Genomic DNA, 24,432 nt, shown 5'->3' with positions numbered 1-24,432 from the left:
GGCCCTCCCCTGGACCTAGAGAGAGGCACAGATGTTCCAGGGGCTGCCCTGAGCCCTGGAGGGGTGAGGGTGGGACTGGGAAAGGCAGGCAGAGACCCCTCTCCGGGAGCCACAACCAAACTTTCCTCAGTCTGCTATTTATCAGATGTTCTTAACAACTGTTAGGTGTCTGGTATGGTTGGTAAAGAAATCTTAATTTTATTTATTTTTGAATAAGGACTGTGTTCATTTCATTCACACGGTTCAAAACTCAGAAGGTACCAGAGGATATGTGTTGAAAAGTCTCCCTGACCCTGTCCTCCAGCCACCAGCTCTCCTCTCTGCAAGCAGCCTAGGGCACCGGTTTCCTGTGATGTCCCATTCGCTATGAATGATCAGGCAAATACACAAATGACAGCACAGCATACACACTTTTGGCTCCTTCTTTTTTTCCTTAATCTAGCTTGGTATCATCCCAAGTCAGTACCTAAAGGGCATTTCATTTCTTCCTGAGCTACTTCTTATTCCATTTTGTGAACATGCCATCCTTTAACCCATCCCTCTTTGATGCTATCACCAACAAGGCATGTGGTTTTCCACAAGTGCAAATGAGTGCATGCTAAAGGGGAATATTCTTACCCCGTGTTAGCTGAAATGCTTTAGAAGACCGATGACACCCAGAGGCACGTGACAGGGTGACACCCTGAGGTCCGTCCACCTTTGAAGCCCAGAGCAGCTCCTTCCTTGCCCTGGAGATGCCCCAGGTGGAAAGCCAGCACCTGTTACCCAATTACACTCCCAGGAGCCCTGGGAGGTGTGAGCTGGTGTCTCCCCCGTTGCAGACCCAGCAGAGACAGCGATGGGTCAGCTGATCAGTGCAGCTAGGAGTTCTTGGCTGTCGGGCTGGGGCTGTGTCCCTGTGAGGTCAGGATCAGAGAAGCTCAAGAGGCCCGAGGGTGGGAGAGCCAGGGAAAGGCCAGGGCAGCCAGGCAGCCACCCTCTCCTCGGCAAGGTACACTCATATGCCTATTTCAACAGTTTATTTATTTAACAGACACTTTTTATTTTTTTAGAGACAAGGTCTCACTATGTTGCCCAGGCTGGTCTCAAGCTCCTGAGCTCAAGTGATCTATTTCATGTTCACTGACTGCAGTCTGGCCCCAGAGTCCACATTCCTATCCCCTCTGTTCTGCCTCTACCCCACTCCCCTGCATTTGACCCTCTGAGCCTGAATTGTGGCTCCCATTTTGCAAATTGACAGATTGCCAATACCCTCTATGTGGCAGGCACTGTGCCAGATGCCACAGGAATGAGCCCGACCAACCTGGTCTTCCTCACAGATGAAAACCGAGGCCCAGGGAGATCAAGGGAGTTGTGGAATTGCCAGTCCCTAGGCTGGAGCAGGCCATGAAATTACCATGCTTAATTCCTTTGGTGTAAGAAGTAGAGGAAGGAGGGCCCCAGGGGGCCAGGGTCCTCCACCCAGGAGAGCTTTCCAAGCACCCTCTACCTCACTTCCCCGCTGTTCCAGGGACACTGGTCGTGCTTATCCTATGTCCCAGCGTGGCTGTGCTTCCCCCTTTGGGAGCTGATTAGGAAAGCACATTGCTCCCCCTGAGCCTACCCTGGCCAGGTACAGCCAGCCTCTGGCAAAGCCACAGGAAAAGAACTGTGGCCTTGTCAATGGCAGGAAACCTGGGAGCGGGGGCAGAGCAGACACTTGGGTGCTCTGGCTGGAGGCCCACTCCACCACCAGATTTGCTGGGTGACCCCAGAGATGTTGCTTGACCCCTCTGGGCCTCCCTGGCTCAATCTCTAACTAGTAAGAGCAGCTAGAACAGAAAGATAAGTATCTGTTTTGCTTTGTGAGATAGTTTTTAATAGACCCTGTATGCGTTGGTAAGTAATCCAAGTTGTATCAAATGGTATGCAGTGAAAAGTACAGACCTCCCTCAGGCCCCTCCCCAGAGGCAGCTTCCTGAGTGTCCTTCCAGAAAGCTTCTATACTGATAACTGTTTCTGAAAAAATATTTATAGGTTTCTCTGACTGTGTTTTCATTGTCAAATAAATTCAAAATGCTACAAGACTCTAGAAATATCACTTATCCCAAAGACAACCACAGTGAAGACAATAATCCCACCGAGTTTTTGGTTGTTGTTTTGTTTGAGACAGGGTCTCACTCTGTCACCCAGGCTGGAGTACAGTGGCACAGTCATAGCTCGCTGCAGGCTTAACCTCCTGTCCTCAAGTGATCCTCCCACCTCAGCCTGCGGAGTAGCTGGAAATACAGGCATACACCACCAGGCCTGGCTAATTTTATGTATTTGTTTATTTTGTAGAGACAGGTTCTTACTATGTTGCACAGGCCGGTCTCCAGCTCCTGGGCTCAAGTGATCCACCTCAGCCTCCCAAGGTGCTGGGATTATAGGCGTGAGCCACTGCGCCCAGCTCTGCAGTGTTTTCGTTAAACTAGCACACGTATACTTAACAAATCATTTAAACCATGCTAAGTTTACACTTTTTTTTTTTTAAACGGATCTCACTCTGTCATCCAGGTTGGAGTGCAGTGGCGTGATCTCGGCTCACTGCAACCTCTGCCTCCCGAGTTCAAGCGATTCTCCTGCCTCAGCCTCCTGAGTAGCTGGGAGTACAGACGTGCACCACCACGCCTGGCTAATTTTTGTATTTTTAGTAAAGACGGGGTTTCACCATGTTGGCAAGGCTGGTCTCGAACTTCTGACCTCAGGTGATCCACCCACGTTGGCCTCCCAAAGTGCTGGGATTACAGGCATGAGTTACTGCACCCAGCCAAGTTTACACTTTTTATGGAAGTATAAGACACATTCAGGAAAGTGCACAGGGTGTAAGGGTACAGCTCAATGGATTTTCACAAGCTGAGCACACCTGTACACCCAGCATGGAGATCAAGAAATGCAATTAGCAGCTTCCCAGGAGCCAGCCCCTCTTGCACATCTACTCATACTGGTTCTTTCCTTTGAATGAGACACACAAAAGAATAAACTGACAATAAGTCTCCTTCTCTCCCAGCCACCAGCTCCAGTCCCCAGAGGCAATTGCTATGTTAAGGTAACCAGGATCCTATGGATTCCGGCAGAGATGGTCTGCATATATAGGCAAATTACATAGATGTTTTTCCACACAAGTGGTAGCATTTTACACACTCCTCTCTGCACTCAGATTTTTTTTTTTTCTTAACCATACTTCTTGGAGACCCTTGGTTGCTTACAGAGCTGTTTCATACCTTTTCGTAGCTGCATAGTGCTCCATTATGCATATTTTGCAGCTTGCTATCTTCCTGGTAATGGACAGTGAATGCCCATGAGCCTTTGTGAGCTGCAAGGTCAGCCCACACACGTGACTGAGGAGAAGCACAGGTGTGGTCCGCATATATAGGCAGCTCCTCTGGGGAACATTCTGTAACATTGTCCGCTCCCCCAGCATGCCTATCACCTCCGGGATGGTCCAGCCCAGCCAAGCTTCTCCAGGCCAACTTGGGGCCAGAGGAGTAAAGCTGCTCAGGGAAAAGAAATCCAGGACCGAAGGGGTTGGAATGACCAACTCAGCCAGGCCACCTTGGACCCCAAAGGGATACACTCTCCCTGCAAGTCTTGACACATGAAGCATCAGCACAAGAATAATCTGAGTTCATCATTTCACAATGAAGAAAGTGAGACAAGACAGGAGGCAACCTGCCTGTGGTTCCCCAGCAGGTCCTTGGCCCTGTTGGGACACCAAGAACACAAATCTCCCTCCTTGCCATGCAGGGCTGTTTTCTCTGACTCCACAATTATGAGCAGGAAGGCCTCAGAGGTCACCCATGGCAACCTGAAACTCAGAGAGGAGCGGTGATGGGCCACGGCTGCACAGCATCTGGAGCTGAGCAGGGCTGAGAACACAGGACCTCTTGCACCCACAGCAATTCAGGTTCCCCTCATTGTCCCAGGCCACTCCCATTTGATGAGGCTTTTATTAGGTTAAAAAATAAAGCACTACATAACAGAGTGCTGAAGACTATGGCATATTTGGTAAGTTAACTTTTTTTTTTTTTTTTTGAGACATGGTCACACCCTGTCACCCAGGCTGGAGTGCAGGTGGCACGATCATGGCTCACTGCAGCCTCCACCTCCTGGGGTCAGGTAATCCTAGCACCTCAGCCTCCTGAGTAGCTGGGACTACAGGTGTGCACCACGATGCCCAGCTAATTTTTTATTTTGAGGGGGTTTCACCATGTTGCGCAGGCTAGTCTCAAATTCCTGGGCTCAAGCAATCCTCCAGCCTCAGCCTCCCAAAGTGCTGGGATTACAGGTGTGAGCCACTGTGCCTGGCCTGGCAAGTTAACTCTTAACTACCTCCACACAGTCAGGAGCATGATGCATTATTGTAGAACATCATATAATTAGAGGATTCATAGAAACATTGGCTCATGGGACGTACATATGAAGTTTGATGTCTTTGTTCAACCCCATCTGTGTCTCTTATGACAGTATATTTTACCTCGTGTAGTTGTGATATCAAGTCTAGACCTGAACAGGTAAATGCAATACATGACTTTGAACTGGATCCTGTACTGCAGAGGGGAAAATGTGACAGGGGACCTTCTTGGTAGAGTTGACAATTTTTTTTTTTTTTGAGACATGGTCACACAAAATTGGGATATGAACAATAGATTAAGGTATTGCATCAAAGTTAAATTTTCTGTATTTGCTAACAGCACCCTGATTGTGTCAGAGGATATCCTTGTGCTTAAGAAATACATCCTAGGCTGGGCGTGGTGGCTCAGCTTGTAATCCCAGCACTTTGGGAGGCTGAGGTGGGCGGATCACCTGAGGTCAGGAGTTCGAGACCAGCCTGGCCAACATGGTGAAACCCTGTGGTGGCAGGCGCCTGTAATCCCAGCTACTCGGGAGGCTGAGGCAGGAGAACTGCTCGAACCCAGGAGGCAGAAGTTGCAGTGAGCCAAGATCGCACCATTGCACTCCAGCCTGGGTGACAGAGCGAGACTCCGTCTCAAAAAAATAAATAAATAAATGAATAAATAAATACATCCTGAAGTACTATCAAGGAGTAGAGAAGTACAATATAGGTAACGTGCTGTCTCAAATGGTTCAGAAGAGAAATAATATATGTGTGAGAGAAAAGGATAGAGTAAATACGGCAAACTTAAAATGAGGTGAATCTGAGTACAGGGTATATGGGAATTCCCCCCACCACTTTTGTCACTTTTCTGCATGTTGTAAATGATTGCAAAATGAAAAGCTAAAAAGAAGTTGGGATCTTGGCCTACTGTGATGCAAGGCCTGCCAAATGGTGTCCTGGTCCCCTCTGATGCACCCTGGCTTTAGCTTGTCCAACAGAGGATGGAAAATATCCCCAGTGGACCCAGGTGTCTCTGCTCATGACTCTCAGGCCCCTGTGCCTCTTAGGAGGCTAAGGTAGTCCCATCCCCCGAGTCTCCTGCCACCATGATTTATGTCCCTATGAGCCTCAGCAGCTGTGAGCACAGGTCCCACTGGGCAGCCGGCTGGGGGGGCTGACGTTTGCTTCTCAGCGTGTCTAATCCAGACCAGATTTGCAGACCCCACGGGCCTGGGATAGAGCTCCCAGGGGGCTAGGGTCAGAGGGCAGGCCAGCAGGGCCTGGAAACCAGGGAGGCACTCAGGATGAATAGGCTGCAAGACAGAAGACCTAGCCTATTCTAGGTTGGCCACTGCTCCTGTGTGACCCAGGGTGGGTGTCTGGCCCTCTCTGGCCCTTGCTTTTCCGCACATCAGCACAGCCAGCATTTTGTCAGCTGGGACAGACTGGCCTTGTGGGAGGGAAGGCTGGTAAAATCTAGGAGTTGTTTTTTTCTGAATGGCTTGGAAAAATGCCTGACTCTTTTGAGGACCTACTACGTGTCAGGCCTAGGCTATGCACTTTACATAAAATAAATACAGCTTCGCAGGGGGCAGTGGCTCATGCCTGTAATCACAGTGCTTTGGAAGGTGGAGGAGGGCAGATCACTTGAGGCCAGGAGTTCGAGACCAGCCTGGCCAACATGGCGAAACCCCATCTCTGCTAAAAATACAAAAATTAGCTGAGCATGGTGGTGCGTGCCTGTAATCCCAGCTACTCAGGAGGCCAAGGCAGGAAAATCCCTTCAACCCGGGAGTTGGAGGTTGCAGTGAGCCGAGATTGCACCACTGCACTCCAGCCTGGGCAACAGAGTAAGACCCTGTCTCTAAATAAATAAATACATACATACATACATAGAGCTTGCTCAAAAGCTGGTTAGATATGTATTATTGCTCCATTTTATAGATGAGGAAACGGAGGCACAAGGAGGTTAAAGAACTTGGCCAAGGTGACACAGTGGCTGGTGAGCTAGTGGATTTGAATCAGATGTTCTAGCTGCAGAGCCCCACTGGGCTCTCAACCACCACCCCCACATGGCCTCACCAGGTGCGTGCCTAGTCCTGATGTTGACGGAACTGACTAGTCCAAGGCGCTTCTCTGAGTGACATACAGAGATGGCCTCACTTGCAACAAGCCACATAGGTAGGTACTGTTGCCATCCCATTTCACAGGCTAGAAAACCAAGCCCAAGGTCACCCAGCTAGGCAATGGCACAGCCAGGATTCCAACTGAGGGGGTCTAGCTCCAGATCCCATGGCCTGCATCACAGCAGGGGAGTAAAACTCAGCAGGAGGCATGGGATAGAGTGTAACATTGTAGACCAACATAAGGCTGGCAGACTTAGTCTGTCAGTCAGTAAGTCAGTCAACAAACATGTTTTGAACTTCTCCATGAACCACACAAGGCTCTAGGGATGATCAGAGAATAAGCCAGATGTGATACCTGACCTCAGGGAGGTTACGGCCTACTGAAAAAGTAGGCTCTGAGCAAATAATAAAAATGGGATGGGTGCTTCTAAGACGTGTGGGAACGCATGGCTGGGAGACCTGTGTCATCATTAGGAATGATGCTTCCAAGGTGAGAGAAGGCTTTGCCGAGTGTGAATGGTTCTGCAGCTTCCAGGCCACCCCTGCATCAGTATGAATGACGGGGCACCTGCAGGACCTGGGTCTCCCCTAAACACAACCCCTGAATCCCCAACATATCTCCTTTGAGTGCCCAGAGCAGCCCCGTGAAGCTGTCAAAGCAACACAAGGCTGGTTGGACAGAAGTTGAAAATAAAAGCAAACACTTACCTAGCACTGCCTCAGTTCCAGGCACTGTTTCAATGCCTGTAACTCATTTACTCCTCTACGACCCAGTGAGACAGGGGCTGTCACTATCCTCACATGGCCATCAAAGGACAGAACCAGGATGTGGACTGAGGCTGGGTCCAGAGCCCACTCTCTTCACCTCCCTGCTCTGCTGCCTCTGTGCCAAATGCCGAGCATCCCAAGCGCCTGGCGGCACCGGCACATTGTGGATGCTTAGCAGATACTCAGGAAGGACCAAGAAGCATTGTTCTGTCTCACTCACTCTGCATAACCACCCTGTAAGGCCAACCTAATCCATTTCAGAGGTGGCACTCAAAGGAAAGCAGTGACCAGCCTGAGGTCACACGGCTAGGAGTGCTGAGTTGGACCTGAAACCCAGCTCTGTGGATTGTCCCATCTGCAGAAACCCAGTTTGGAAGATATTGGCAGAGTCTTGGGTTTTTTATTTTGTTTTGTTTTTGTTTTCAGACAGAGTCTCGCTCCATCACCCAGGCTGGAGTGCAGTGGCATGATCTCGGCTCACTGCAACCTCCGTCTCCCAGGTTCAAGCGATTCTCCTGCCTCGGCCTCCAGAGTAGCTGGGATTCAGGAGTGCGCCACCACACCTGGTTAATTTTTGTATTTTTAGTAGAGAAAGGGTTTCACCATATTGGCCAGGCTGGCCTCGAACTTCTGACCTCAGGTGATCCGCCTGCTGCAGTCTTCCAAAGTGCTGGGATTACAGGCGTGAGCCACCGCGCTTGGCCTGGAAGATACTGGCAAAGAGCCTTTAACCATAGAGAAGAAAGGGTGGGCCCAGGGCTCAGGGAGGGAGAAAAGACACTGACCAACTGGGAACTCTGTGGGAACCTCTCTCACCCCCCAACCTCACCCCACCCAGGGGCCTCCCCAGGAAGCAGCCAGGGCTGAGAAGCAATGGGGCCAGGGAGGCGGGCCTTGGATTCCCAAGAAGCAGACCCCCTCGCGCCCCTGGGTGGGAGGGCTAAAGAGCCACCCAGGAGCCAGGCTTGTCTTCTGCTCTCTCCACCCTCACTCTCCTCCCAGAGGCAGCCCCCACTCCTCCCCACCCCCACCCTCCTTCCCTGCCTCTCTCTGCCCTTGCAGCCCAGGCCCACCGCCTCCCCTGCCCCTGGCTTTCAGAAAGCCCTGGAAAGGCTTCCTTCTTTGAGACAGGAAGGTGTCCTCAAGTCTCAGGAAGGAAAAACAGTCAAGCTGAACCCACCAAGACCGTCTCCAAGGGGCCAGGACTGGCGCCGGGCCAGGACTGACATCACCTGGGAACCGCCACAGCCGCAGCTGCAGCGCGCCTCCTGGGGGGACTCGCTTTTGCTATTTAAAAAATAATAATAATAATAATAAAACTTTTCCAGTCTGGTGTTTTTAAATGTGCTTTTTATAGTGGGCCCTGGGGCGTGGGTGTTTTGGTGTCTCCCGCCTGCCTTTTCCTCACGTCCTGATTTCTCACACTACACAATGTAGCCTTTGACCAATTACAGCGAATTCCCGGGGATTCTGGGTGGGATCTCCTTCCAGGCCCTGACCCCCTCAGATGATCTCTTAGCTATCTAGATACATTGAATTTCTTTCTTTCTCTTTTTTTTTTTTTTGTTTTTTGTTTTTTGTTTTCTTTTTTGAGACAGGGTCTCACTGTCGTCCAGGCTGGAGTGCGGTGGTGCGAGCTCGGCTCACTGCAACCTCTGCCTCCTGGGCTCAAGCAATCCTCCCACCTCAGCCCCCCAAGTAGCTGGGACTACAGGTGTACCCCACTACACCCAGCTAATTTTTGTATTTTTTGTAGAGATGGGATCTCACTATGTTGCCCAGGCTGCTCTCGAACTCCTGAGCTCAAGCAATCCACCTGCCTCAGCTTCCCAAAGTGTTAGGATTACAGCATGAGCCACCACACCTGGCCAAGCTACATTGAATTTCAACTTCAAAAAAATAGGCCAGGCGTGGTGGCTTATGCCTGTAATCGTAGCACTTTGGAAGGCTGAGGCAGGCAGATCACTTGATGTCAGGAGTTCGAGACCAGGCTGGCCAACATGGCGAAAATCTGACTCTACTAAAAATACAAAAATTAGCCAGGTGTGGTGGCGCACAACTGTAATCCCAGTTACTAGGGAGGCTGAGGCAGGAGAATCGCTTGAACCCGAGAGGTGGAGGTTGCAGTGAGCCAAGATCGTGCCACTGCACTCCAGCCTGGGTGACAGAGCGAGACTCTGTCTCAAAAATAAATAAATAAATAAAAATTTAAAAAATTTACCCACGGTACCAAATTCAAAAGGCGTCTAAGGGCATCACATGAAAAATAAGTCTCATTCCCTGCCCCTTAGTCACCTGGTCTCCACCCCTTAAGGGACCCTCTTTTTTTTTTTTTTTTGAGACAGAGTCTCTCACTGTCGCCCAGGCTGGAATGCAGTGGCGTGATCTCAGCTCACTGCAAGCTCTGCCTCCCAGGTTCACGCCATTCTCCTGCCTCAGCCTCCCGAGTAGCCGGGACTACAGGCGCCCGCCATTCTTTTTTATTTTATTCAATAAAATCTTCTGTAATGCTTAATGTGCGCCAGGTACTCTTCTAAGCAATTATCTAATATTAACCCATGTAACCCTCATAAAAACTCTGTGAGGTAGGGTTTCCACTAACTATTTAACGGTGAATATTGCCAAAGATTTTCTATGCATATAGAAGCACATCTAGATCTATAATCTTAATCCCTCCCTTCCTAAAAAACACACATAGAAGCTAATTATACATGCTGGCCTGTACCTTGCTGTATTTACTTAAACTATGTCTTGGAAGGCCAGGCATGGTAGCTCATGCCTGCAATCCCAGCACTTTGGAAGGCTGAGGTGCGAGAATCTCTTTGGCCCAGAAGTTTGAAACCAGCCTGGGCAATATAGTGAGACCTAGTCTCTCCAAAAAAAAATTATTTTAATTAGCCAAGCATGGTGGTGCAAGCCTATAGTCCTAGCTACTGAGGAGGCTGAGGGAAAGGATCTCTTGAGCCCCCAGAGATGGAGGCTGTAGTGAACTGAGATCACACTACTGCACTCCAGTCTGGGAGACAGAGTGAGACCCAGACCCTGTCTCTCTCTCTCTGACATATGTATCTTGGGAATCATTTCACACTGGTACATAAAGAGACTCTTCATTCATCTTTATGGCTGCATAATATTCCCTTCTGTGGAAGAAGGTACCATGATATGATTAACGCATCCACTCCTAGTGAACCTTAGGGATATTTCCAATCTCTTCTCCCTGCATTACACTGCAATGGATAGCCAACATGATCTCTCTAAAGCATAGGTTGAACCCCAACAGTCCAATACTCGAAAACTCTCCATCTTTCCCCCTTATGTGCAGAGGAACATCTTAAATGTAGGAATTATCAAGAGCCCCTTTAAGACTCTGATAAAAGTAATGGACCAGCCGGGTGCGGGGGCTCACACCTATAATCTCAGCAATTTGGGAGGCCGAGGTGGGTGGATCACTTGAGGTCAGGAGTTTGAGACCAGCCTAGTCAACATGGTGAAACCCTGTCTCTACTAAAAATACAAAAATCAGTCAAGCGTCATGGCACACACCTGTAATCCCAGCTACTCAGGAGGCTGAGGCAGGAGAATCGTTTGAACCCAGGAGGCAGAAGTTGCAGTGAGCCAAGATCTCGCCACTGCACTCCAGCCTGGGTGATAGAGCATGACTCTGTCACAAAAAAAAAAAAAGTAATGGATCACAGCTCCTTGGGAGGCCAAGGCAGGAGGATCACTTGAGCACAGGAGTTCGAGACCAGCCTGCACAACACAGGGAGACACCATCTCTAAAAAAAAAAAAAAAAAAAAAAAAAAAATTATGCAGGCATGGTGATGCATGCCTGTGGCCCCAGCTACTTGGGAGGCTGAGGTAAGAGGATCTCTTGAAGCCAAGAGATGGAGGCTGCAGTGAGCTAGGACCATACCACTGCACTCCAGCCTGGGTAACAAAGCAAGACCCTGTCAAAAAAAAAAACAAGTAATGGACCTGCCCCCACACCCAAAAAGTTCATGGACAACCAATCTTCATATGGGACTCCAGGACTCCTGGAAACCCCGTCCATGGATGCAGTAATGCCAAGACACCTCCTCCAGCTGCATGCGGTGCCCACGGCTTTGGGCTGCACACTTTGGACTGTCGGCTCTCCTGCTTCTGAGTTATGTAGCCTTGGGAAAATTGATTAATTTCACCATGCCTCAGTTTTCTCATCTCTAAAGTGGGGCTAATACAGTGATTTCCTCCTAATGTTGTGAAATAGAAATCAGATCTAGATTCGAAAGAGTTTAGCACAGTGCCCGATACATAGCAAGTCCTCAACTTGGGTTGGATATTATTTTTGTTGGTGGAGGTGGTGGTAGTGGTGGTGGGAGTATTGTTTCTGCAATATAAATTCCAAACTCATTCATTTATTCAATAAACATTTATTGAGAACATACTATGAGCAGGGAACTGGGGGTTCAGGGAACTGAGGAAAGGGAAAGGCTTGTACAAAACCAAACCAAACCAATGTGCTTTGCATGCCAACGTGCTCGGGGCTCTGAAAGTGGAAGATGTGAGTGGTTTCGGGAGCACTGCAGAGGAGCTAGCTAAGCCAGCCTGGGGCGGGGACAGCCAAGGAAGTCTTTGCAGAGGAGTGATGCTGGGAGGTTCTTGAAGGATGGGAGGGGGCTGTCTAGCTGTAAAGGAATCTGAGTAGAGCAGAGAGCCATACACCAGCCTTGAGGAGGGCGAGCCTACGGCAGCAGGGGAACCCCATGGAGGCTCCAAGTGACTAAGTGTGGGCTTTGGGGTGAGGAGAAAAGAAGCTAGATGGGGCTAGACTGGAAAGCTGGGGGGCTGTGGCTCTCACCAAGGCAAGGGCTGGTCAGAGCTACAGGCAGAAAGAGACCCTGATGACTGGTGGAGGCTCGGTCGGCAGGAGGCAGGGAGGCCAGTAGGAGGCCATTTGGGTCAGCCATATAAAAACAATGACCTCTCTGGGCGCGGTGGTTCACGCCTGTAATCCCAGCACTTTGGGAGGCCAAGGTGAGTGGATCATTTGAGGCCAAGTGTTCAAGACCAGCCTGGCCAACATGGCAAAACCCCATCGCTACTACAAATACAAAAATTAACTGGGTATGGTGGTGCACGCCTGAATCCCAGCTACTCGGGAGGCTGAGGCATGAGAATGGCTTGAACCCAGGAGGCAGAGGCTGTAGTGAGCCGAGATTGTGCCACTGCACTCCAGCTGGGTGACAGAGTGAGACTCTGTCTCAAAAAAAATAAATAAATAAAAAAGATGACCTCGGCAAGTTAGTGGTCATGAAGACGTGCAGAAGAGGGTAGCAGCCAGGAGAGAGAGATAGTCAGAAGCAGAGGCAGATCACCATCCTGATTAAGAGTGGGACTAAGTGTGGGCAGAGGGAGAATTGAACAGAAAGTCTGATTCATATCCCTTCCCTGCTCAGCCCTCCGATGGCTTCCCATCATTCATACAACCAAACCCAAAGTTCTCTCCTGGCATATAAGCCCCTACTGATCCCTGTACTCATCTTCCTCCCCCTCTCCCTTTGCTCTCTGGGCTCCAGCCACAAGGGCCCACTTGCTGTCCTTAGAACACACCAGGCCGATTCCGGCCCCACAGGATCTGTCCTGGCAATTCCCTGCACCCAGAATACCTTCCCCCCAATCTCTTCGAGGCTTGCTAATTCCCCTCCATTCTGTTTAAATGACACCTCCTTAGAGAGACATGCCCTGATCACCCTAGTAAAATAGCACCCCTCTGCCAATCCTGTTTTTTACTGTGGTAAAATGTACATAATATAAAGAACAGAAAAATACCTAATGTAAAATTTATCATTTTAACCATTTTACCAATTCAGTGGCATTGAGTGCACTCACAATGTCGGTCAACCATCAGTATTATCCATTTTCATCCCAAACACCTCTCCACTAGTCTGTATTCCTTTTACTCGTCTTAATTTTTCAGATAACAGTTACTGCTCCCTGACACTATGATACTTGTTTATTTCTTTCTCATGTTTACCACCTGTGTCCTTCACCTACAAAAGAAGCTACAAGAGGGCAGGGACTTGGTGGTGTGGCCCACAGCTCTCTTGCCAGCCCTTCAACAGTGCCTAGCACATGCTGGTGTTCAGTAAATGGTTGTGGATGAATTAACTGATGAAGGGCACGCCTGCAGAGGAGGAGGATGCAGGTGAAGGAACAGACTGGATCTCTGCACGTTAGGGCACATCCCTTCTTGCCAGCTCCTCTCCCACCACCTCTCTATCCCCATCCACTCTCCAATCACACTGGACAGTGCCACTTCCCTGCCCTGTTCCACCACCAAGCCTTTGCCCAGGATGTTCCCCTCACTGGAAATACTGTTTCTTCACCTTCTTTATATATCAAAATCCTCTCCATTTCTCAAAACCCTGCTCAAAATCTGCCTCCACCAGGAAGGACTCCCAGATAAATCTTTACACATACTCCAACCCCTCTCCCATGCCAACATTCCCATGATATTGTTTCTGCCTGGAATTAGCCAGGTCTCTTTTTGGTTTTAAGAGACAGAAATCCATCTCAAAGTGGCTAATGCAAATATGTATGTGTGTGTGTGTGTTATTGGCTTCTAGAACTGAGTTCAAGCCTGGGCAACATAGTGAGACCCCATCTCCATAAAAATAAAAATGAGCCAGGCACAGTGGCTCACACCTGTAATCCCAGACGTTTGGGAGGTGAAGGTAGGAGGATCACTTGAGGCCAGGAGTTGGAGACCAGCCTGGGTAACATAGTGAGACCACATGTCTACAAAAAATAAAAATTAAAAATTAAATAATAAAAATTAAAAATTAGCCAGACGTGGTGGCACACAACTGTAGTCCCAACTACATGGGAGGCTGAGGCAGGAGGATCACTTGAACGTAGGAGGTTGAGTCTGCAGTGAGCTGTGATTGCACCACTGCACTCCAGTCTAGGTGATAAAGCAAGACCCTGTCTCTAAAAATTAAAATTTAATTTAATTTAATTTAAAAAATAAAAAATAAATAGAACTGAGTTCAGGGTCATCAATTTCATGGCTGGATCCAGGAGGTGACCATACAGTAGCATTAGGACTCTAGCTGTCTCTCCATCTGTCATCCCCGCTTTCCTGTCAGCTTCATCTTCAGAGAACCTCTCCTCTTTTGGTGGCAAAGATAGCTGCCAGCAAGTCTGGATTACAATGTATCCATTTAGAAAACCCTATGAAGTGGAATTTTTCTCTAGTAGTTCCAGCAAATTCCTGGAGAAGGCCCCCTCTGGCCTGCCTTGGGTCATGTGCCCAACCATGTGCCAGTCTCTGTGGGAAGAGGGATAAAGTGTTCTAATTGGCCAGGTCTGGTCATGTGCCCACCTTTGAAGTGGGTGTGGGGTTTGCCTGGTCTGAGCTACAAGAATCAAGAGTGGTGAAGAGGCGGTTTCCCAAAAGAATATGGGGAAATGACCAGTGAGCAGACAAAAACCTAGATGTCACTAGAGAGGCCTCTGTTGGAGCGCTTACTACACTGTCGCCAGAAACTCGAGTTATTTTTGTAGGACATGTCTGCCCCCAAATTTGTGAATTCCCTAGGGGTGACGTCCGGCACCCGAACATCTAGCAGAGTCAGTGCGCGATAAACACCAGCATTCTTCTCTCCTCCCCTCCAGGTCCCCCGGTCCTTTTTGCCTTCAGTCCATGACTTGATCAACCTTGGAGGACTCTGTCTGACTAGCGGATCAGTGCACTGGACTGACCAATGGGGCTGCACACAGTCCCTGACCTCTGCCCTCCCCATCTGGCACAAGATATCCCCCACCACAGGGCTATCAAGAGGCTGTCAGTTCTTAGTCCACATCATCAGTGTGACCTTGACAAAGTGCCTTCTCCTCTCTGTGCCTTCTGTTAAGTGGTCCCTTCTGTTAAGTAGGGGCTGGGAGAGGCATTAGCCTGAGAAGCATGTCCTCCTTTTCAGCACACTACATACCTCTTTATAATTTTTTCCTTGTCTCGGTACCACCTGGGCTGTAAATATTATGTAATTAATATTACATAATATTTTTTCTTTAAATGGTCCTTCTTTTAAAAACATAAATATATTATTTTAAAAGGAAAGTTTAGGGCCCTCCAAAAATGGAAAGCCAGTATCTCATGCCATAAATAGAAGGTAGCCATAAAAATAAGTACAATGAAAACAAAACAATGTCATCACATTCTAGCCAGATCCGGTTGCCTGCCAAAGGCTCTGGAGGCCTATTCTCTGTTAAAAAGGGAAGTAAGTGTTAAGAGAGGTGTTAAAAACACACCAGCATTGAACAGAGACTTTCTCCTTAGTAACAAGTTGAAGGAAAATGGGAAAGGGAGGAAAGTTCTCGTTCTGGTCTTTGATGTTCTTTAGTTGGTGTGGCTCCACTGAGCAGCAGCTCAGGTACAACCTGTTGTACCCAGCCCACTCTTAGAAAGCAGTGGATCTGGCCATCCCTTCCCAGGGAGGGGCTGCTGCTCCTGATTCACACAGGACAGGTGGGAGGTCAGAGCCCCAGCCAGGACAGAGCCTGGGTTTAGGGATCTGATTTATGTTTTACCGTCAAATAAATGTATAATCTTGTGCCCTCCCAGAATAATGGCTGTGTTGAGAAGGCCAGTGAGGATGAATACATCAAGTTCTCTGACTCTGTGCCCACCTCAGCGGTCCCTGCCTTCTCAGTCCCAACTACCCCCACCAAGCAAGGCACGGGGGAATAGCAATATATTTCATTTGCATAAATTTGCATGAAGAACCTCTGGAAAGCTAAGAAATGAATAGAAGTGGTGGGAATCAAATAGTTGGAAAATGGAGTGGGAATGAGCCTCTTCCCAGTATATGTTTTAATATGTTTGAATCATATGAATATATTATTCATATTTTAAATAATAGAAACAAATATTTTCTAGCAACTGTTATGTAAGCAGGCTTGGTGTTAAGTGCTATGAGTTCATTCATTCATTCATTTATTCTTTCATTCATTTATCCTTGTATAAACAAATTGATTCAATGAGCATTATTCACACAAACTATGGACGAAGCCCTATACTAGGCACTGAGAACTTGTTTGTTCATTCAGTCAGTCAATTAACATCTATCAGGACTCTGTGAGTTTGTTTGCTCATGTGAGGCTGGATCAGCAATAACCCCTGTCCTCATGGTCTAGAAGGGGAGGCAGGTGCCCTAACAAAGTTAGCTGCCAGGAGTCCAGACAGTAAGCACAATTTCCGAAAGGCTGGGAGATGGGAGATTGCCCACACTGTAGAACCTTGCACGTTGTCCTGGGAGGAGGGGGCCCAGATCCAGACATCACAAAGGCCTGGTCACAATGGGGAGGAGCTGGGCCATTATACAGCAGCGGAGGGGGCAGTCTTTGATGCTGAGATTAATCCCATGCAAACCCTGCCCACTCCTCCTGGACTTCTGCCTTCAACCCTTCCCCAAAGCTCCCAAAGTCACATAAGGTTTCCAAGTGCCAAATCCAAAGATTACATCTCCATGTGCATCCACTCCACTGCTCAGCAACATTTGATAGAACTGAACATTCCATCTGGAAGAGAATCTGGTGGTTGCTGTGACAGAAACTTCTGGTTGTCCTCAAACTTTTACTCTTTCCTTCTTCTATAGACAGTTGAAGAACCTATTCTTCTGGCCAATAGGATGTAAATAAAGTTGTGACTTCCAGGAAGTGTCCTTAAATGTAGGGAGCTTTCCTCCTTCATTTCTTCCTTCTTCTGGCTGACTGGAAAGCAGATGTGATGTCTGGAGCTCAAGTAGCTATTTTGTAACATGAGACAAAGTTGGGAATGAAAGCCACACATGATGAAGTGACAAGATTGAAAAGGCCTGGGTCTCTGAATCCACACGGTGCCTGACCAGTCATGAACTGTCTACCTCAGGACTTAGTGAATATGAGTTGAAAATAAACCACTTTCTTGTTTAAGCCAATTTTTAAGCATTTTTATGTTCTTTGCAGTTGAATTTAAAGCTAAGTGCTGCCTGCAGCTGTCATCCAATGAACATTTTCCTTTTTTCTTATGCTAAAAAGATCTTCACTTTGCTCTACCGTCTACCCCTGTTTTCCTTACTTTTTTGGGGGAAAATTCCGATTTGTCCAAGTAAATCATGGTGGTCTCCTTCCCCTTGCTATAATTAGTTTAGGGATGAGCATGTGGCCTATTTCTGGCCAATGAGTCATAAAAGGAAGTCTGCTCAGGGAAGGACTTCTAGGAAGATTTCTTCAAACAAAAGAAAAAGAGCACTTTGGGAGGCTGAGGTGGAAGAATCACTTGAGTCCAGAAGTTTGAGACCAGCCTGGACAACATAGTGAAATCCTGTCTCTACAAAAAGTTAAAAGTTAAAAAAAGAAAAGAAAAAGGCATACATGGAAGAAATAGCTCTTTTCTGCCTCTGTACCTTGCTGAGTGAGGATGTGATGGCTGGATCTGTGGCAATCATCTTGCAACTATGAAGGGAACTAGTTGAAGGAAGAGTAAAAAGATGGGAAAAAAAAATCTGAGTTCTTGGCCGGACGCAGTGGCTCACGCCTGTAATCCCAGCACTTTGGGAGACTGAGGCAGGTGGATCACGAGGTCAGGAGATCAAGACCATCTTGGCTAACATGGTGAAACCCCATCTCTACTAAAAATACAAAAAATTAACCAGGCGTGGTGGCGGGCACCTGTAGTCCCAGCTACTCGGGAGGCTGAGGCAGGAGAATGGCATGAACCTGGGAGGTGGAGCTTGCAGTGAGCCGAGATCGCGCCACTGCACTCCAGTCTGGGTGACAGAGCAAGACTCTGTCTCAAAAAAAAAAAAAAAAAAAAATCTGAGTTCTTGATGTTCAGTTAATCAATGCTCAAGTCACCCTACATCTGGGCTTCTTATTGCACGGTAATAAATTCTCTTCTTGTTTACACTAGTCTGGTTTGTATTGTCGCTTGCAGGTGAAGGTATCTTAACTGTTATATTTTCCTTCTTAAAACACTCTCTTGTTATTCCACACACAGCACATACTCAAACCTTTTAGAACTAATAAACAAATTCAACAAAGTCGTGGGATACGAAATAGATTTCACACAAATCAGTTGCATTTCTACACACCAACAATGAGCAATCCAAAAGGAAATTAAGAAAGCAATTTCATTTACAATAGCATCAAAAAAAATAAAATACTTAGAAATAAACTTAACCTGGGAGGTGAAAGACTTGTACACCGAAAACTACAAAATGTTGCTGAAGGAAATTTAAAAAGACACAAATATATGGAAAGATATCCCATGTTCATGAATTAGAAGATTTAATACTTTTGGCTGGGCACAGTGGCTTATGCCTGTAATCTCAGCACTTTGGGAGGCCAAGGCGGGCAGATCACTCGAGGTCAGGCATTCAAGATCAGCCTGGCCAACATGGTGAAACCCTGCCACTATGAAAAATACAAAAATTAGCCAGGTGTTGTGGCATGCACCTATAATCCCAGCTACGCAGGAGCCTGAGGCACAAGAATCATTTGAACCTGGCAGGCAGAGGTTGCAGTGAGCTGAGATCATGCTGCTGCACTCCAGCCTAGGCAACAGAGCAAGACTCCATCTCAAAAAAAAAAAAAAAAAAAAAGAAGACTTAATACTTTGAAGATGTCAGTACCACACAAAGCAATCTATAGAATTAATGCAATTCCTATCAAAATCTGAAGGATTTCTTTTTGCAGAAATAGAAAAATTCATCCTAAAATTCATATGGAGTTTCAAGAGATCCCAAATATCCAAAACAATCTTGACAAAGAACAAAGTTGGAGGTCTCACGGTTCCTGATTTCAAAACTTACTACAAAACTACAGTAAGCAAAGCAGTGTCGTACTGGCATAAGAACAGAAATACACACCAGTGGAGCCCAGAAATAAAACCTCATATATATGGTCAAATGATTTTTGACAAGACTGCCAAGACCATTCAATGAGGGAAAGTACAGTCTTTTCAACAAATGATGTTGGGAAAACTGGATATTCACATGGAAAAGAATGAATTTGAACCATTACCTTACATCGTATGCAACAATTAACTCAAAATAGATCAAAGACCTAAATGTAAGAAATAAAACTATACAACTCTTAGAAGAAAACGTAGGGAGAAAGCTTCTTGAAATTGAATTTGACAATGATTTCTTGAATATGATACCAAAAGCACAGGTAACTAAAGAAAAAAGACAAATCAGACCTCAGGAAAATTTAGAAACTTTGCACATCAAAAGACAGTGTTAATAGAATAAAAAGAAACCCACAGAATGAGAGAAAATATTTGGAAAGCATATATCTTATATGCCTTGTGATATGTAAAAGCACATATAATATGTGATAAAGGATACATCTGGATTGATATCCAGAATAAATAAAGAATTCCTAAAACTCTACAGCAAAAAACACCCCATCAACCCAATTCAAAAATGACTTGAGCAGATATTTCTCCAAAAACAAGATATACAAATGGCCAATAAGTATATGAAAAGATGTTCAACATCACTAATCATTAGGCAAATGCAGTCAAAACTATAATGAGATACTACCTCAAACCCATTAGGATGGCTACTATTAAAAAACAAAAGAAAATAATAAGTGTTTGCAAGGATGTGGAGAAATTGGAGCCCTGTCCACTGTTGGTGGAAATGTATAATGATACAGCCTCTTGGAAAACAGTGTGGTGGTTCCTAAAAATAATTAAACATAAAACTACCCTATGAACCAGCATTTTTACTTCTGGGTATGTATCCAAAAGAAATGGAAACATTGTCTCCAAAAGATATTTGTATACCCATGTTCATATCACCATTATTCACAGTAGCTAAAATGTGGAAGCAAGGCCAGCTGGCTGCGATGGCTCACCCCTGTAATTCCAGCACTTTGGGAGGCTGAAACGGGCAGATCCCTTGAGGTCAGAAGTTCAAGACCAGCCTGGCCAACACACTGAAACCCCGTCTGTACTAAAAATACAAAAATTAGTGGGGCGTGGTGGCGCACACCTGTAATCCCAGTTACTTGGGAGGCTGAGGCATGAGAATCGCTTGAACCCGGGAGGGGGAGGTTGCAGTGAGCTGAGATCATGCCGTTGCACTCCAGCCTGGGCAACAGAGCGAGACTCTATTTCAAAACGAAAACAAAAACAAAAAGACAGGGTGGAAGCAACCCAACTGTCCATCAATAGATGAATGGAAAAGCAAAATGTGTATACATACAATGTAATATTATTCAGCCTTTAAAAAGAAATTCTAACACATGCTACAACATGGATGAACCACGAGAACGTTATGTTAAGTGAAATAAGCCAGTAACAAAAGGACAAATATTGTCTGATGTCACTTATATGAGGTACCTAGAATAGTCAAAGTTGTAGAGATAGAAAACAGAATGGTGGTTGCCAGGCACTGGGAGGAGAGAGGAGTGGGGAGTTATTGACGAATGGGTATAGAGTTTCAATTGTCCAAGATGAAATGAGTTCTGAAAATGGATAGTGGCGATGGTTGTACAACATTATGACTGTACTTAATACCGCTGAACTGTACACTTCAAAATGGTTAAGATGGTTTTGGCACACGTCTGTAGTCCCAACTATTCAGGAGGCTGAAGCAGAAGGAACAAGTGATCCCGGGAGGTTGAGGTCACCATGAGCTAAAATCGCACCACGGCGCTCCAGCCTGGATGACACAGCAAGACCCTATCTCAAGAAAAAAAAATCTAAAAAATAAAATAAAATGGTTTAGATGATAAATTTTATGTTATGTGTATTTCACCATAACAAAAAACTAGAAAAAAAAATGAAAAAGGGAATGCAACTCTGACAGACTCTACAATACAAATGAGCCTTGAAGACATTATGCTAAGTGCAGTAAACCAGTCACAAAAGGTCAAATATTGTGTGATTCCACTTATATGAGATATCTAGAGTGATCAAGGTCACAAAGACAGGATGCAGAATGGTGGTTGCCGGGGCGGAGGGGGAGGAATGGGGAGTTACTGTTTAATAGGTATGGAGTTTCAGATTGGGAGGATGGAAATTTCTGGAGATGGGTGGTGCGATGGCTGTACAACAATGTGAATGTACATATATTTTAGCACAAATTTTTTTTTTGAGACAGGGTCTCACTCCCGTTGCCCAGGCTGGAGTGCAATGGCATAATCATGGCTCACTGCAGTCTCCACCTCCTGGGCTCAAATGATCCTCCCACCACAGTCTCCTAAGTAGCTGGGACCACAGGCACACCACCAGGCCTTGATAATTTTTGTATTGTTTGTAGAAACAGGATCTCTCTGTGTTGCTCAGGCTGATCTTGAACTCCCGGGCTCAAGGAATCTTCCCACCTCAGCCTCCCACAGTGCCAGGATTATGGGCCATGCAATGTAATGGTTTAAAGTGCCACATTTATGTTGATGAATCCCAAGTGTACTTCTCCAGTCTCAACCTCTCCCGCTGAGCTCCAACTGCCTTGTTGACATTTGCACTTGGATATCTAATTGGCACCTCCAACTTGGCATGTGAGCAGTGTCATTCTGAGTTCACTCTCCCTCGCCTTCACGTCTTGTCACTTGCCCACTCTTTCTATCTCAGTAAACAGCACCACCATTCACCCAGCTCCTGCCAGAAACCTTGGAGTCATCCTTGATCCTTCCTTTGACACCTGCACTCAAACAATCGAAAGGTCCTATCAGTGGACCCTAAAAAATGCCTCTCAAGTCCAACCATGTCTCTCCATCTCCAGTGCCATCTTTCACATTGACCATCCTCTTTTGTACAAATTACTATAATAACCTCCTTACTATAACCCATGTATTTTGTCCCCCTCTAAGTCACAGCAGCCATTTTAAAGTTAATACCTAATAAAGTCACTCCACAGTTTAAAATCCTACAATAAGTTTCTGATGCTCTTAGAATAAAATCCAAACTCCTTACTGGGACCCACGAGGTCTTGCATGACCCAGTTCCTGACAACATTGCTGATCTCACACTCTCCTTGATTTGCTGTGCTTCAGCCACTGGCCCCTTTACTGTTCCTCAGATACACCAGACTCTTCTCTGCCTCAGGGCCTTTGACCAGCCTATCCTTTCTGCATGGAAAGCCAGCTTCTTTTTATTCTTCACGTTTTATCTTAAGCATCATGTCCTCAGGAAGGCCTTGCATGAGCTCGTGATATAAAGCAAGAATCAGCAAACAATGGCCCATGTTCCAAATCTGGCCCACCACCGGTTTTTGTAAATAAAGTTTTATTAGGACACAGTCATGCCCATTCGTTTACATATCGTCTGTGGCTACTTTCCCACAACAGGGGCTGAACTGTGAGTTGTGACAGAGAAGGGATGTCACACAGAGCCTAACATACGTACTATCTGATCCTTTACAGGAGAAGTTTGCTGACCCCTAATCCAAAGCAATTATTTCCTCTTCTCAAGTTGATCTCCATTGTATCACCGCCCTTATTTCTTACACAGCACTGTACAGATGTACCACAATCTGTAATTATTTTAGTTGTTGTTTGTCATCACAAAAAAAGAAGAAAAAAATGACCAAAAAAAGCATTTAGAAAACAAAAATTTATCACGAAAGAAGTTTTTCAAGGGCCTTTAGAATGATAAATCACCAAATTAAAAATACGAGTTTTATAGCTTTTTTAGAATTTGTCTAGCAGATTTTCCAGTTTTTATCAGAAAACCCCCATGGGAAAAAAATACAAAAGATATTTCAGGGAAAAAATTACTAAGGGGTTATTTTTCTACCCGTCCAAGGTAGAAAAAAACAGCAATTTTCTCATATGATCATTATAAAGGCAATCACATATTTTCAGACATAGTATATTGCACAAGTAAGAAATAAAGTTGTTTCTATTAGGGAGTCTAACAGGAAAGGCTCCAATCTTCATTTATTTGGGGATTTAGAGCTAGACAGGTAGCATTGGTTTTTCTCAGAGTACAAAGTGCTTTTATCATTTAATTATAGTCATGCATCCCATAGGGACATTTTGGTCAAAGACCATCCATGTGTATGACAGTGGTCCCATAATATTGTAATGAAGCTGAAAAATTCCTGTCACCAAGTGACACTGTAGCTATTCTAACAACATAGTGCAATGTATTATTCACATGTTTTGGGTGAGGCTGTTGTAAAAAGCCTACTGTGCTGCAGTGGTATAAAAGTCTAGCACATACAATTATGTACATAGCCAGGTGCGGTGGCTCACGCTTGTAATCCCGGCACTTTGGGAAGCCGAGGCAGGTGGATCACCAGAAGTCAGGAGTTCAAGACCAGCCTGGCCAACATGGCGAAACCTCATCTCTACTAAAAATACAAAAATCAGCTAGGCATGGTGTCTCACACCTGTAATCCCAGCTACTCAGGAGGCTGAGGCAGGAGAATTGCTTGAACCCAGGAGGCAGAGGTTGCAGTGAGCCGCGATAGCAACACTGCACTCCAGCCTGGGCGACAGAGCGAGACTCCATCTCAAAAAACAAACAACAACAACAACAAAAAAACAATTATGGGTCAGGCGCGATGGCTCAAGCCTGTAATCCCAACACTTTGGGAGACTGAGGTGGGCGGATCACCTGAGGTTGGGAGTTCAAGACCAGCCTGACCAACATGGAGAAACCTCATCTCTACTAAAAATACAAAATTAGCCCGGCGTGGCTGTGCATGCCTGTAATCCCAGCTACTCGGGAGGCTGAGGCAGGAGAATCGCTTGAACCAGGGAGAGAGAAGTTGCAGTGAGCCAAGATTGTGCCATTGCACTCCAGCCTGGGCAACCAGACCGAAACTCTATCTCAAAAAAAAACAAAAACGTACAGTACATAATACTTGATAATGACAATAAACAACTTATTGATTCACACATTTACTATACTTTTTAATTGTTATTTTAGAGTGTGCTCCTTCTACTTATTAAAAAAATAAGTTAACTGTAAAACAACCTCAGGTAGGTTTTTCAGGAGGTATTCAGAAGAAGGTATTGTTATCACAGGATATGATAGCCCCACATGTGTTATTGCCCTGAAAACCTTCCAGTGGAACAAGACGGGGAGGTAGAAGACAGTGATATTGATGATCCTGACCTTGTGTAGGCTGAAGCTAATGTGTGTGTTTGTGTCTTAGTTTTTAACAACAACAAAAAAAATTTAAGAAAAAAACATTTAA

The 24,432-nt window shown here is 46.1% G+C and overlaps 1 non-coding gene across 1 annotated transcript; it reads left to right on the top strand.

Moving 5' to 3' along the window:
• The first annotated feature begins 22,899 nt into the window (after positions 1–22,899).
• Positions 22,900–22,961, top strand: LOC116461546 (U7 small nuclear RNA). Its single transcript, XR_004246084.1, has one exon. It is a non-coding gene; the product is annotated as a U7 small nuclear RNA (small nuclear RNA).
• Positions 22,962–24,432: the final 1,471 nt, after the last annotated feature.

Source organism: Hylobates moloch, unplaced genomic scaffold (assembly GCF_009828535.3).
Source record: "Hylobates moloch isolate HMO894 unplaced genomic scaffold, HMol_V3 SCAFFOLD_21, whole genome shotgun sequence".
In the NCBI taxonomy this organism is placed as follows: Eukaryota; Metazoa; Chordata; class Mammalia; order Primates; family Hylobatidae; genus Hylobates; species Hylobates moloch.
This window is presented reverse-complemented; position numbering and strand designations above follow the sequence as displayed.